Source organism: Pelobates fuscus, chromosome 5 (genome assembly GCF_036172605.1).
Source record: "Pelobates fuscus isolate aPelFus1 chromosome 5, aPelFus1.pri, whole genome shotgun sequence".
Lineage (NCBI taxonomy): Eukaryota > Metazoa > Chordata > Amphibia > Anura > Pelobatidae > Pelobates > Pelobates fuscus.
The window spans coordinates 367,704,154-367,717,702 of NC_086321.1; the positions used below are offsets into that span (position 1 = coordinate 367,704,154).

Genomic DNA, 13,549 nt, shown 5'->3' on the forward strand with positions numbered 1-13,549 from the left:
TAATTCCCACGGTATCAGGGAGCTATCTACTAAAAGGCTGAAAGACCTAAATTGGTATTTCAGCCACATTTACTAACACTAAGTAAAAATGACTTAGTATTAGTAAATAATATGCCCCTACTCGCTATACCGCGAGTAGGGGCATGTCTATTAAACACAAATGTCTATTAAACACTGTAAAAAACACAAAACCAAAAAAACAACCTAATAACCGCCCCCCCTTCCGTGGCTGGTGGGGGCCCCCTAAATAACAATAAGGGGGGGTGGGGCGACTGTCCTCCCCCCCCTGGCCCCCACCCCTGAGCGGTGGGTGGGGGCCCTAGATAAGAATGGTGGGGGGCGGGACCTACCATCCTCCCCCCCGGCCCCCACCCATGAGCGGTGGGTGGGGGCCCTAAAAAAACAATAAGGGGGGGGGGACCTACTGTCCTTGAGCAGTGGGTGGGGGCCCTAAATAAAGATAGGGGGTGAGGGACCTACTGTCCTCCCCCGGGCCCCAACCCCTGAGTGGTGGGTGGGGGTCCTAGATAAGAATGGTGAGGGGGGACCCTGAGCAGTGGGTGGGGGCCCTAAAAAAACAATAAGGGGAGGACCTACTGTCCTCCCCCCCTGGCCCCCACCCCCACCGCTTAGGTTTCCCCTCCCTCACCATTCTTATCTAGGGCCCCCACCCACCGCTCAGGGGTTGGGGCCCGGGGGAGGACAGTAGGTCCCCCACCCCCTATCTTTATTTAGGGCCCCCACCCACTGCTCAGGGGTGGGGGCCAGGGGGAGAGGACAGTAGGTCCCCCCCTTATTGTTTTTTTAGGGCCCCCACCCACCGCTCATGGGTGGGGGCCGGGGGGAGGATGGTAGGTCCCCCCCACCATTCTTATCTAGGGCCCCCACCCACCGCTCAGGGGTGGGGGCCGGTGGGAGGACAGTAGGTCCCCTCCCCCCTATCTTTATTTAGGGCTCCCACCCACCACTCAGGGGTGGGGGCCAGGGGGGGGAGGACAGTAGCCCCCCCCCTCATTATCATTATGGCCCCCACCCACCGCACAGGGGAGGGGGCCGGGGGGGAGGACAATAGGTTCCCCCCCCCTCATTATCTTCATGGCCCCCACCCGCCGCTCAGGGGTGGGGGACGGGGGGGAGGACAATAGGTCCGCCCCCCCTTATTGTAATTTATGTAATTTTTTTTCTACAGTGAGCATCCACAGGCTGCTCACTGTTTAGTAGACATGCCCCTACTCGCGGTATAGCGAGTAGGGGCATTTGGGAGATTTTAATCTCCCTTGTGCTATTATGGGGGTCATATTGACCCCCATAGAGTTAGAGGGGAATCTGGGGGTCTTAGGAAGTGGCAGGGAGCACTGCTCCCTGTCGTTTCTATTTTTACATATTACAAGGAGGGAGCTGCGTGCCGGTAGCTCCCTCCTTGTGATAAACTGAACGAACAAACGAACACTGATACACATTGATACTCAGTGTTTGTTCGTCTGATTTTTCTATTCATTCATTCGTCTGTATGATGAATGAATGAATAGACGAAATTCCCGTTCGCATATCCAGGTGTTTCACTGGGCATGTGCAGGAATCTCAGTGCTATCTAGTGTGGGCAGATGACGTGTCCCACAGGGACATCATCTACCCACACAAAGATGGCGGCGCCCTGAATATAGATCGGGGCAGAAAATAAAGAATAAAAAATAGGTAATATGGGGGCTTAGGGGCATTTGAGGGTGACTAGGGGGTCAATTGGATGTAGTGGAGGCGGGAGGGGGGTTAAAAAAAAAAACGGGATTCGGCATGACAGTGCCGCTTTAATAAACTGTCCTTTATTCTACGAGCTGGTCAGCTCACTGTTCGAGAACGCAGTTCAAACGATTGTCTATGAGCGTATTCTCATTGGCGAGTAGCGGTGAGAGCTCCCATGTGTCTAAGTGAGAAGCACTTGATTGGATCCATGTCTATTGACTATGTGACATCACATGGAGTTTGAAAGGACGATCGCAGAAAAGCTACTAACGGCGGTAGGAGGTAACTAGCAGTTTTATTATTAAACATTTCTAATTGGAAACCAGTTACAGCTTGAATTCTCACTTAAGTGAATAACCCTGATTATTTATAATGAAATATAATATTCAACGTGAGCCAAATCAGCTGGCATTGGAATACAAAATTGTACTCCAAGCATTGTAGTACCCAATAGTACCCCCATCGCTCACATGCCCCCACCTGCAGCTCAGAAAGGGTTAAAAACCTTTCTGTTACTTACCTGAACCCACACTGATGTCCCGCCGCGTTGGTCAGTGTTTCCCCTGTGTGGCTGGCGTTTGTATAACTGAATGCACGTGTGCAAACAAATGGTGGCCATTTTGTCTCTCAAACGCGGGCAGTGGTACATGGCCATCGACAGCAAGGAAATGTTTTCGGCTAGACGACCCCGCAAACACTTGTTAAACTGAAACCGCTGCCCATCCAACTTCCCAAACCACTATGAGAACGGCGTTCGGAAGACATAGACTACCGAACAGGGGGAACATTTGTATGCTAACAGCCAGGGGGAGCCTTTGTCGGTGTTCGTGCGAGAACCCCCGAAAGATGACCAGTCGTTCCCTCATGGTGGGGAACCCAAATAACAAAAATGGTGGGGACATAGTGTAACCTGCGGGTGGGGGCCATAATTAATTAAATAAAAGGGTCCCCACCCATGAACGGCGGGTAGGAACCCTAATTAAATAAAGCAGCGATGACACCTAATGTCACCCCAGGTCTCCACCCATGAGCGGTGGGTGGCGACCCTAATTAAATAAAGGGGGGAACCTAATGTGTCCCCCCCCCAGGTCCACACCTATGACTGGCGGGTGGGGACCTTAATTAAATAAAGAAGGGGACCTAATGTCCCCTCCCGGTCCCCACCCATGACCAGCGGGACCTTAATTAAATAAATAATTGGGGGGTCCTAATGAGGGGTGTAGGTAGGGTATTTTTATTGGGGGGAGATGGAGTGACTAGGGGCTTGGGGACCCCTAGTCACTTTATTATTTGTGGTCCCAACCCGACGCTCATGGGTGGGGACCTGGAGGGACATTAGGTCCCCCTCATTATTCATTTAATTAGGGTCTCCTGCTTCAGGGAGATCCAGTTTTTTTTTGTTTTCCCTCAGTGCTGTGGGGGTTAATTGTCCTGCAGTGCTTTGCTATAGATCTCCGTACAAACAGAGAGATTAACACTTCTGCTGACGGCATCGTCACTATGGTGTCATCGGTCAGCCTGGAGTGGCTAATGTCAATTCTGTGCAACTTTCTATGCACAGAATTCCATTCATTGCCGAGAGTGGTGAGCAGACAATGAATACCAGGCAGGATAGGCTTGTCATCCATTCTGCTTCAGATTAGACCCAGGTAAGAGGGCAAACCATTTGTTGTAAACACTTTGCCCCATTACTAGGGAATAAGCCCAGAGTTCTCCTAGTATTATAAGTGCTACAGCAGGCTGTAGTGTTTGTGATGCTTGGAGTAAGCCTTAAATACATATTTTTAAATGGATATTTCTGCTATGACCTGCATTGGAACCACTACATTACTACAGACTATTATCTACACCATGGGTCGTCAACCTGGTCCCTACCGCCCACTAGTGGGCGTTTCAGGATTCCAGGTGGGCGGTAGGGATTTCGGCGGCTAAATCCTCTGTTTGAGAGAGTGGGTGGCTGGGCTGGTGGGGCTGGGGCTGGGCTGACAGACCTAATCATTCTGATTAATCCTCCCCTCAGACTGTGCCAGCCTGTCAGTCCGAGGGGAGGAAGGAGGGAGGAGCTGGGGGCTGGTGTGGCTGCCAGCAGCTGCAGGGAGACCTCTCAGTCTCCCTGCACACTCTAAAATCATTCCGGTCGCATGCCCCGCCCCCAAACAGAAGCTCTGCCTCCTGCCCTCAAGCTCCACCCCCACACGTTACTGGGAAGCTGCCCACCATACTAAGAGGACCCTGAAAGGTATTTACCTTTTTCAGCCCCCTACCCACCATTCAAACGCCCCCACCTCACAGACAGTCCCTCTACCTACCTCACAGCCCACTATCCACCTCACAGCCCACTATCCACCTCACAGCCCCCTACCCACTATACTGCCCCCCTACCCACCTCACTGCCCCTACCCACCTCACTGCCCCTACCCACTATACAGCCCCCCTACCCACTATACTGACCCCTACCCACTATAATGCCCCCTACCCACTATAATGCCCCACTACCCACTATAATGCCCCACTACCCACTATAATGCCCCACTACCCACTATAATGCCCCACTACCCACCTAACAGCCCCCTACCCACTATACTGACCCCCTACCCACTATACTGACCCCCTACTCACTATACTGACCCCCTACTCACTATAATGCCCCCTACTCACTATAATGCCCCTACTCACTATAATGCCCCTACTCACTATAATGCCCCCCTACCCACTATAATGCCCCACTACCCACCTAACAGCCCCCTACCCACTATACTGACCCCCTACTCACTATAATGCCCCTACCCACTATAATGCCCCCCTACATACCTCACAGCCCCTCTACCCACCTCACAGCCCCCCTACCCACCTCACAGCCCCCCTCCCCACCTCACAGCCCCCCTCCCCACCTCACAGCCCCCCTACCCACCTCACAGCCCCCCTACCCACCTCACAGGCCCCCTACCCACCTCACAGGCCCCCTACCCACTATGCAGCCCCCCTACCCACCTCACAGCCCCTACCCACTATAGAGCCTCCCTACCCCCCTTACAGCCCCCTACTCACTATAGAGCCCCCCTACCCACCTCACAGTTCCCCTACCCACTATACAGCCCCCCTATTCACCTCACAGTCCCCCTACCCACTATACAGCTCCCCTACCCACTATACTGCCCCCCTACCCACCTCACAGCTCCCCTACCCACTATACTGCCCCCCTACCAGCTATAGAGCCCCCCTACCCACCTCACAGCCCCCCTACCCACCTCACAGGCCCCTACCCACCTCACAGGCCCCTACCCACCTCACAGACCCCTACCCACCTCACAGGCCCCTACCCACCTCACAGCCCCCCTACCCACCTCACAGCCCCCTACCCACTATAGAGCCTCCCTACCCCCCCTTACAGCCCCCTACCCACTATAGAGCCCCCCTACCCACCTCACAGCTACCCTACCCACTATACTGCCCCCTACCCACCTCACAGCTCCCCTACCCACCTCACAGCTCCCCTACCCACTATACTGCCCCCTCCCCACCTCACAGCCCCCCTCCCCACCTCACAGCCCCCCTCCCCACCTCACAGCCCCCCTCCCCACCTCACAGCCCCCCTACCCACCTCACAGCCCCCCTACCCACCTCACAGCCCCCCTACCCACCTCACATCCCCCCTACCCACTATGCAGCCCCCCTACCCACCTCACAGCCCCCTACCCACTATAGAGCCTCCCTACCCCCCTTACAGCCCCCTACCCACTATAGAGCCCCCCTACCCACCTCACAGCTCCCCTACCTACTATACTGCCCCCTACTCACCTCACAGCTCCCCTACCACTATACTGCCCCCTACCCACCTCACAGTTCCCCTACCCACTATACAGCCCCCCTATTCACCTCACAGTCCCCCTACCCACTATACAGCTCCCCTACCCACTATACTGCCCCCCTACCCACCTCACAGCTCCCCTACCCACTATACTGCCCCCTACCAGCTATAGAGCCCCCTACCCACCTCACAGCCCCCCTACCCACCTCACAGCCCCCCTACCCACCTCACAGCCCCCCTACCCACCTCACAGCCCCCCTACCCACTATAGAGCCCCCCTACCCACTATAGAGCCCCCCTACCCACAATAGAGCCCCCCTACCCACAATAGAGCCCCCCTACCCACAATAGAGCCCCCTACCCACAATAGAGCCCCCCTACCCACAATAGAGCCCCCCTACCCACAATAGAGCCCCCCTACCCACAATAGAGCCCCCCTACCCACAATAGAGCCCCCCTACCCACCTCACAGCTCCCCTACGCACTATACTGCCCCCCTATTCACCTCACAGTCCCCCATCCACCTCACAGTCCCCCATCCACCTCACAGTCCCCCATCCACCTCACAGTCCCCCAATCCACCTCACAGTCCCCCTATCCACCTCACAGTCCCCCTATCCACCTCACAGTCCCCCTATCCACCTCACAGTCCCCCTATCCACCTCACAGTCCCCCTATCCACCTCACAGTCCCCCTATCCACCTCACAGTCCCCCTATCCACCTCACAGTCCCCCTATCCACCTCACAGTCCCCCTACCCACCTCACAGTCCCCCTACCCACCTCACAGTCCCCCTACCCACCTCACAGTCCCCCTACCCACCTCACAGTCCCCCTACCCACCTCACAGTCCCCCTACCCACCTCACAGTCCACCTATCCACCATGCAGCCCCCTACCCACCTCACAGTCCCCCTACCCACCTCACAGTCCCCCTACCCACCTCACAGTCCCCCTACCCACTTCACAGCCCCTCTACCCACTATACGGCCCCCTACCCACCTCACAGTCCCCCTACCCACCATACAGTCCCCCTACCCACCATACAGTCCCCCTACCCACCATACAGTCCCCCTACCCACCATACAGTCCCCCTACCCACCATACAGAACCCCTACCCACCATACAGAACCCCTACCCACCATACAGAACCCCTACCCACCATACAGAACCCCTACCCAGCTTACAGAACACCTACCCAGCTTACAGAACACCTACCCACCTTACAGCCCCCCCATCCACCTTACGAAAATCGAACCAGATAATATTTAGTCTCGCAGCATCAACCTCAAGGACCTCATTAATCACTAGTAAAGGTAATTTCAATTTACTTTATTGTTTTCTCATTAAACTTTATAAAGTTAAAAAAAACATTATAAACATGGATAAAGTAGAAATAAAAAGATAAATGTACATACATTTATTTTATTTTTAAAAACACCCTCCTTTCTAAAAAATATTCCGCACTTGCGCAAAAACTGGTGGGCGGTAAGGAAATTTTTCCATCAAGAAAGATGCATTAGTGGGCGGTAGGTAGAAAAAGGTTGACTACCCCTGATCTACACAGAGAATTTATGATATACTGTTACAAGGTAGTTTTTTAAAGCTGAGGCAATGAAAACGTAGGCCTCCCAGCTGTGTTGGAAGGTTACGTTTTAGACACACCTGTTTTAAAGGGTGCTTGAAATGGCTCCCAACTACTAGTGCTGCAAGGATAATTCCTAGCTTGAATACTAAATCTGGTGTCAATTATAGTTATAGATGTATAACTATGAAATAAATACTTTAACATTATAAATAAATATTGGCTACTTACCTCTGATCCAGAGGAGAGAAGGTCTGCATGTTAGTGATCATCTCCTGGCCAGTCCAGTATTTCTCATAGGGGGCGCATGCATGACAATTACTGGGCTATGCTGGTGCTGCTTCCCATACAGGCTTATTCACTAACATGAGAATTGCCAAAAATAGCTAAACTGAACACAGTGTTTTCTGGATCGGCTATTTTGGTCTATACATTTTTTTATTCACTTTCAATTTCTAAAACATTTCTCACGAGAGTGAATAACACGGTTAGAGAAGCATTGAACCCAATGCTTCTCTGTGAGTCATGTTGCTTTACTGTTTGTGCTATTGAACGAAGTGTTCTGAAAGCCTACCTTCTCACCTGCCCAATTTACAGCGGGGGATGTTAATTTAAAAATGTGATGATATCTCTTAAATTTAACTGGCTATTTTCTAGAGTAAGAAAGATAATAACTGCTAAAGCATTTTTGCTGTAGGGGTTTGGATCGTTTTTATAATCACTAGTGACTTCGAGGCTGTTCTGTCTTACATCACTCCTGTGCGTGATGACGTCACGCATTCAAGTCGATTATGTTGTTAAATAAATATCCATAACACAAACAACACAAACAACTGCAGCGCCTAAAGTGGAAAAGCTTAAAAAGGATATTCACAAAAACAGTACAGTCCAGGGACCTCCTCAAGAAAATGGGAGGCCCAATCAGGATCTCTATGGTATTCCAAGCAACCGTATATAAGAGAGGTTGTATCCTACATTATCAAGGTATTCTGAAGCTATCCCATAGCCTCCTGCTTATGTGGCTATATTGTACAGTGAGTTGGAGAGTTGAGGAATAGAAGTAGTTTAACGAAGTTTAGAAAAGGCTGTGTTTGAAAGCTTGTGTTTACGACATTCCTATCAGAAAGGCCTGATTTCCCTTACTTACACTTACATGTGTTCTCATTCTGCTGTGTGGAGTGCCTTCTGATATGTACGTCAGTGGGAGTTGAACCTTGGAGAGGTGTTGGAATGTACCTCTTGGGAAGACATATGGGAGGCCACTGCAAAGGTTTGTTTGCATAGCTTCTAAGGAACAAATGTATCAAATCATTTTTAGGTGGTATACCAACCCGTGGCATTTATACAGAATGGGCAGAACCTCTACGGGTTTCCGTCGGAGACTATGGGTCTTATTTATAAGTGTGGTATACTTGACCTAGGATGGCCTCGTACTGAAAGGATATTAGAGAGTTTACTTAACTACGGTTTTTCATAGACCGTTTGATGTAAACCCTCGGACGGTATTGGAATTTTATCCTATTGAGAGCTTTCCATCTCACTCACAAAAGTTAAAACAAACTTACTCTAGCAGCCTCACTGCAGTCAGGAAGGTAAATGTCAAGGTTGCCAACAATTATTTAATGGAAAGGCTCACAGCCATGGCTCGCAGCTCCATTCTGTCTTTTCATAAGACTTGGGACTCCTGGTTAGAGTATTCTTTTTTTTAATTATGGGCCATTCACAAGGACGACTCCTCTCTCCACCTAATTGCAGCTGGTGGGTACTTATTTTCTCTCCACTATCTCTTATCTTTCCTTCTAACTTTCTCTTTTTAATTTTCTGCTGCTGATAATGTCTTCATTAAAAAATGGTCACAATTTGAATCTCGTCTTGCCAAGTCTATTTTTGCCTTTGGTCACATATTGTCATTGTACCATTTTTGACATGTCTTATAAATAAAGACTTTTAAAAAGGCAGTGTTTTTATTGTCTAAAGTGTCGAACATTCAGGAGTAATGTACATGAGTCAAATTGTATTGCTTGCGCATGCATGAAATGTATTGTATAAACATACACTGTTCTAAATTGCCAAACAAAGAAATGTGGAGCTTTGGCAAAGGAATTGCTAATGTCAGGCCAAAATACATGAAAAGGGAAATGTTTGAATTCCCTGATGTACTGATGTTTCTGTTTTTAATTCATCCCTTTATCGTACAGAGATTTTGAAAGTAATGTACAGAAAATATGTTGTGTATATAAAAGCCATTTGAGTGAACCATATAAAACAAAAAAACAATATTTGATCTTGCAATTCCCACAGTGTGTAGCTAGAGGGCACCAGTGCAAAGGGTAATATATTTTGCAGAGTCTATTGGCCTCTCGCATAGCTTAGTTACTACGTTAACCCCTTACGGATGGAGCCAATTGTACACGTTCTGATCAAATCAAAATAAAACCTGGAATATGACTGTGTCTGTTCAACCATAATTTACCTCTTTCATATTAACTGCTCCCACACTTATTATATATATATAATTTTGTTCAGGAGAAACATGGCTTTTATTTCACATCAAATATTCATATTTGAAGCAGAATTTAATATGAATAAAATTGTGAGAAATAAAATTTTTTTTTTTTTTGTTCTGCACAGCATTTTAACTGTAAATGTCATAATACTGTTAGCTTTCACTGCAATGAAATACACATTTTTGTAGTCCGTGATGTCTCACGAGTACAGCAGTACCCCCCAAGTACAAGTTTTATGATGTTTTGGAAAGTTACAGGGTCAAATATAGCACGCTCTATTTTTAGCTCATACACATTGAAGTTTGCCAGATTGGTTTTATTGCCTTTAAGACCAGATTGCAGCCTAGGAATAAGAATTACCCCCACCACGACATACAATTTGCAAAAGTAGACAACCCAGGGAATTCAACATGGGGAGTGTCCAGTCTTTTTTAGTAACCACTTAGTCACAAACACTGGCCAAAGCTAGCATTCAAATTTGTTTGTGTGTGAAAAATGCAAAAAATACATTCATGAAAGCCAACTTTGGCCAGTGTTTGTGACTGTCTACTAAAAAATATTGGACATACCCCATTTGCTATACCTTGGGATGTCTTCTTTAGAGAATTGAGCAGTGAGACAGCAGGGGCATGATCTATACACCAAAACTGCTTCACCTGGGTAACTATAGTGTCCATGATATCAGTACTAAAAAGAGAAAAGCCAGCACAAGACAAAGTATCACGGTTTTTTTTCCGTTGCATGTGGTCTTGTGAGTTTATTCACTACATTCCAAAATGCAGTGAATCGAAATCTGCATGGCATCATCGCTGTACAAATGTGGACACAATTGATATTGCTAATGCGGACGTGTAAATTCTTCTTTGACAGTACAGTAAGTGCCTAGGTAGCCCCCGTATTTTTTTTTTTTTTATTAAACCACCTAAAAAAATATCAGACCTTTGTATACCCATAGTTCAGTCAATGTTGTCTACAGCAGGCCTTGCGTGCCTTTTGTTTGTTTATGTCTGATACTGTCACCTTCATATTCATCTGTGTTTTTGTGTATGCTCAATACAACAAAGATTGACAACAACAAAAAATGTTCGGCACAAAACCAGGGCAGCTAGCTACTACCACTGGATGTAGTCTTTATGGTCCCTAGCCTGTTTAAAATCCAAAGGGCAAAGCTGACGCTAAGAGAGACAAATATAGCAGATAGAGATGGTGAATCTTTCCAGATCAGCTGGTTTAACTTGCCATTGAGGTTTTCATTTATTAAAGTTCGTGTAAATGACTATATTTGCATATTGTGACCCTATGAATACTCTGCAGAACAATGACCCATTCACTTTTACGTCTCTAGGCAGATGTTTCTTCTTCGTTGCGCTCTTTGTTGAAATTGCAACTTTAAAACAGCTATCATTGCACTAGTCCAGATGTTTAAAAACAAAAACAAATTCAATATCCCACGAGAGTTTGAGATTTCTGTGTAACTCATTAAATTCTTGGACAGAAGTGCAGAAGACACTGGCAGGGCTCTATTTCCTCTTTACATCTGCGAGACGAGAGGCTTAGAATAATAATTTAATGACAATATACTGTTTTCTAGAGGATTTACTGGAGATGTACAAGTCACCCCTTGTGTTTTCTGTACATCTCTTTATATATGTATCTCTTGCAAGTAAAATATAATAATAATAATGTGTGTGAACCAGAAGTAGACATTTACATTCTAGCTGCGTTTTCGGGACTCATTAGCTAAGTGTGTTGTTCACAGAAGTTACAATAATTTAGTCAAGATTTCTTCATTTGTGGGGGGGGTTCTCCATATACAACTGAACAAACCTCTCTGTGCTCTATATACAGCTAAATGGACCTCTCTATTCTTCATGTACAACTGAACGAACCTCTCTATTCTCAATGCAGGGCCGTCTTTAAGGAGGGGCAACCTGGGCAGCTGCCCTGGGCCCAGTTACTCATGGGGGGCCCAAAGCAGCTGCCCCGTGGGCCCCGCCGCCTGCAATAATTTTTTTTAATTTTTGTTTTAATATTTCCCTACCTAATGGGCCCGCGGTGCTAGTATTGCGGCTGCACCGGGGCCCATACCCTTAGGGCCACCCAGTGAGCATGTTCCAGCAGGGGTCCGGTCGGCGCTGTGGCCCTTTAACATCGCGACCGGGCCCTTGCTTAACGGCTGCATGGGAGGAAGTGACGTCCGCAAATCACTTCCTCCCACCTCAAAGACATCGGGCCGCGCGGGAGGCTGCTGAGCCAGCATCCAGTGAGGAGGGGGAGCAAGGAGAGCCAGTCCCCCAACTCCCAACTACCCCAGCCAGCACACTGGACCCCAGGGAAGGAAGCCTCTTTCAAAGGTAGGAAACTGAAGAGTGTCTGTCTGTGTGTCAGTATGTTTGTCTGTGTGTCAGTATGTATGTATGTGTGTGTGTCAGTATGTTTGTCTGTGTGTCAGTATGTATGTGTGTGTGTTAGTATGTATGTCTGTGTGTGTGTGTCAATATGTGTGTGTGTGTGTCAGTATGTTTGTGTGTGTGTCAGTATGTTTGTCTGTGTGTCAGTATGTCTATCTGTGTGTGTCAGTATGTCTGTGTGTGTGTGTGTGTGTGTGTGTCAGTATGTCTATGTGTGTGTGTCAGTATGTATGTCTGTGTGTATGTCAGTATGTCTGTGTGTGTCAGTTTGTGTGTCAGTTTGTATGTCTGTGTGTGTCAGTATGTGTGTCAGTCTGTGTGTGTGTCAGTATGCATGTCTGTCACAGTGTCAGTATGTCTGTCACAGTGTGTGTGTGTGTGTGTCAGTGTGTATCTGTATGTTGTCAGTATGTATGCATCTGTGTGTGTGCCAGTGTGTATACCTGTGCATGTATCTGTATGTAGCCAATGTGTGTATCTGCATGTGTGTCAGTGTTTGTATCTGCATTTGTCAGGTTATGTATCTGTGTGTCTGTATGTTGTCATTGTGTGTGTCTGTGTATCTGTATGTTGTCAGTGTATCTGCGTGTGTGTGCGGGTGTGCATCTGTGTGTTGCATGTGTGCCAGGTTGTGTGTCTGTATGTGTGTGTGTCAGTGTGTGTAAATGTGTCTGTATAGCTGCATCTGTATGATTGTGTGTATCTGTGTATCTGCAATTGTTTCTGTGTGTGTATGTGTATCACAGTGTGTGTGTGTTTGTGACAGTGCATGTGTATTTGTGCATATATCTCAGCATTCAACACTACACGCAAATACACACCTGCATTCAAACTTCAACACTACATATAAACACACCTCTTTTTAAAACAACAAAATTATATATAAACACACCAGTGTATTCATAAACCAACACTACACATAAATGCATACTTGCCTTTAAATGCCATCTCCACATACAAACACACCCCTACATTCACACAAACATACTCCATACAAAAACATGCTTACACTCAAACACACAAATACTGCTCAGTGCTAAATACAACCCTGCATGCATGGGAAAATGGTAGCGCCCCAGCTGTCAAAGCATTGTTGGAGTTGCATGACAGATGGGGATCTACCTTTTGCCCCCTCTTGCCCAAAATAATTCATGCACCAGAGCCCTCTCTACTTTACGTCCGCCTCTGCGTTGTGGTGGGGGGCATGATTGCATGCCAGGGAGGGGACGACAGGGTTCAGGGGGCCCAAGCAAATGTTTGCCCAGGGTCCAATCCATATTAAAGATGGCCCTGTCGCCATGTACAACTGAATGGACCTCTCTATTCTCCACGTAGAACTAAACAGACCTCTCTATTCTCCATATACAACTGAATGGACCTCTCTGTTCTCCAAGTACAACTGAACGGACCTCTCTGTTCTCCATATACAACTGAACAGACCTCCCTATTCTCCATATACAACTGAACAGGCCTCTCTATTCTCCATGTACAACTAAACTG

General features: G+C 47.9%; 1 protein-coding gene across 1 annotated transcript in view; it reads left to right on the forward strand.

The window, feature by feature from the left end:
• LOC134611849 (ABC-type organic anion transporter ABCA8-like) overlaps positions 1 to 13,549 on the forward strand; it is a 224,764-nt gene that overhangs the window by 50,795 nt on the left and 160,420 nt on the right. The gene's annotated exons all lie outside the window — the stretch shown is intronic.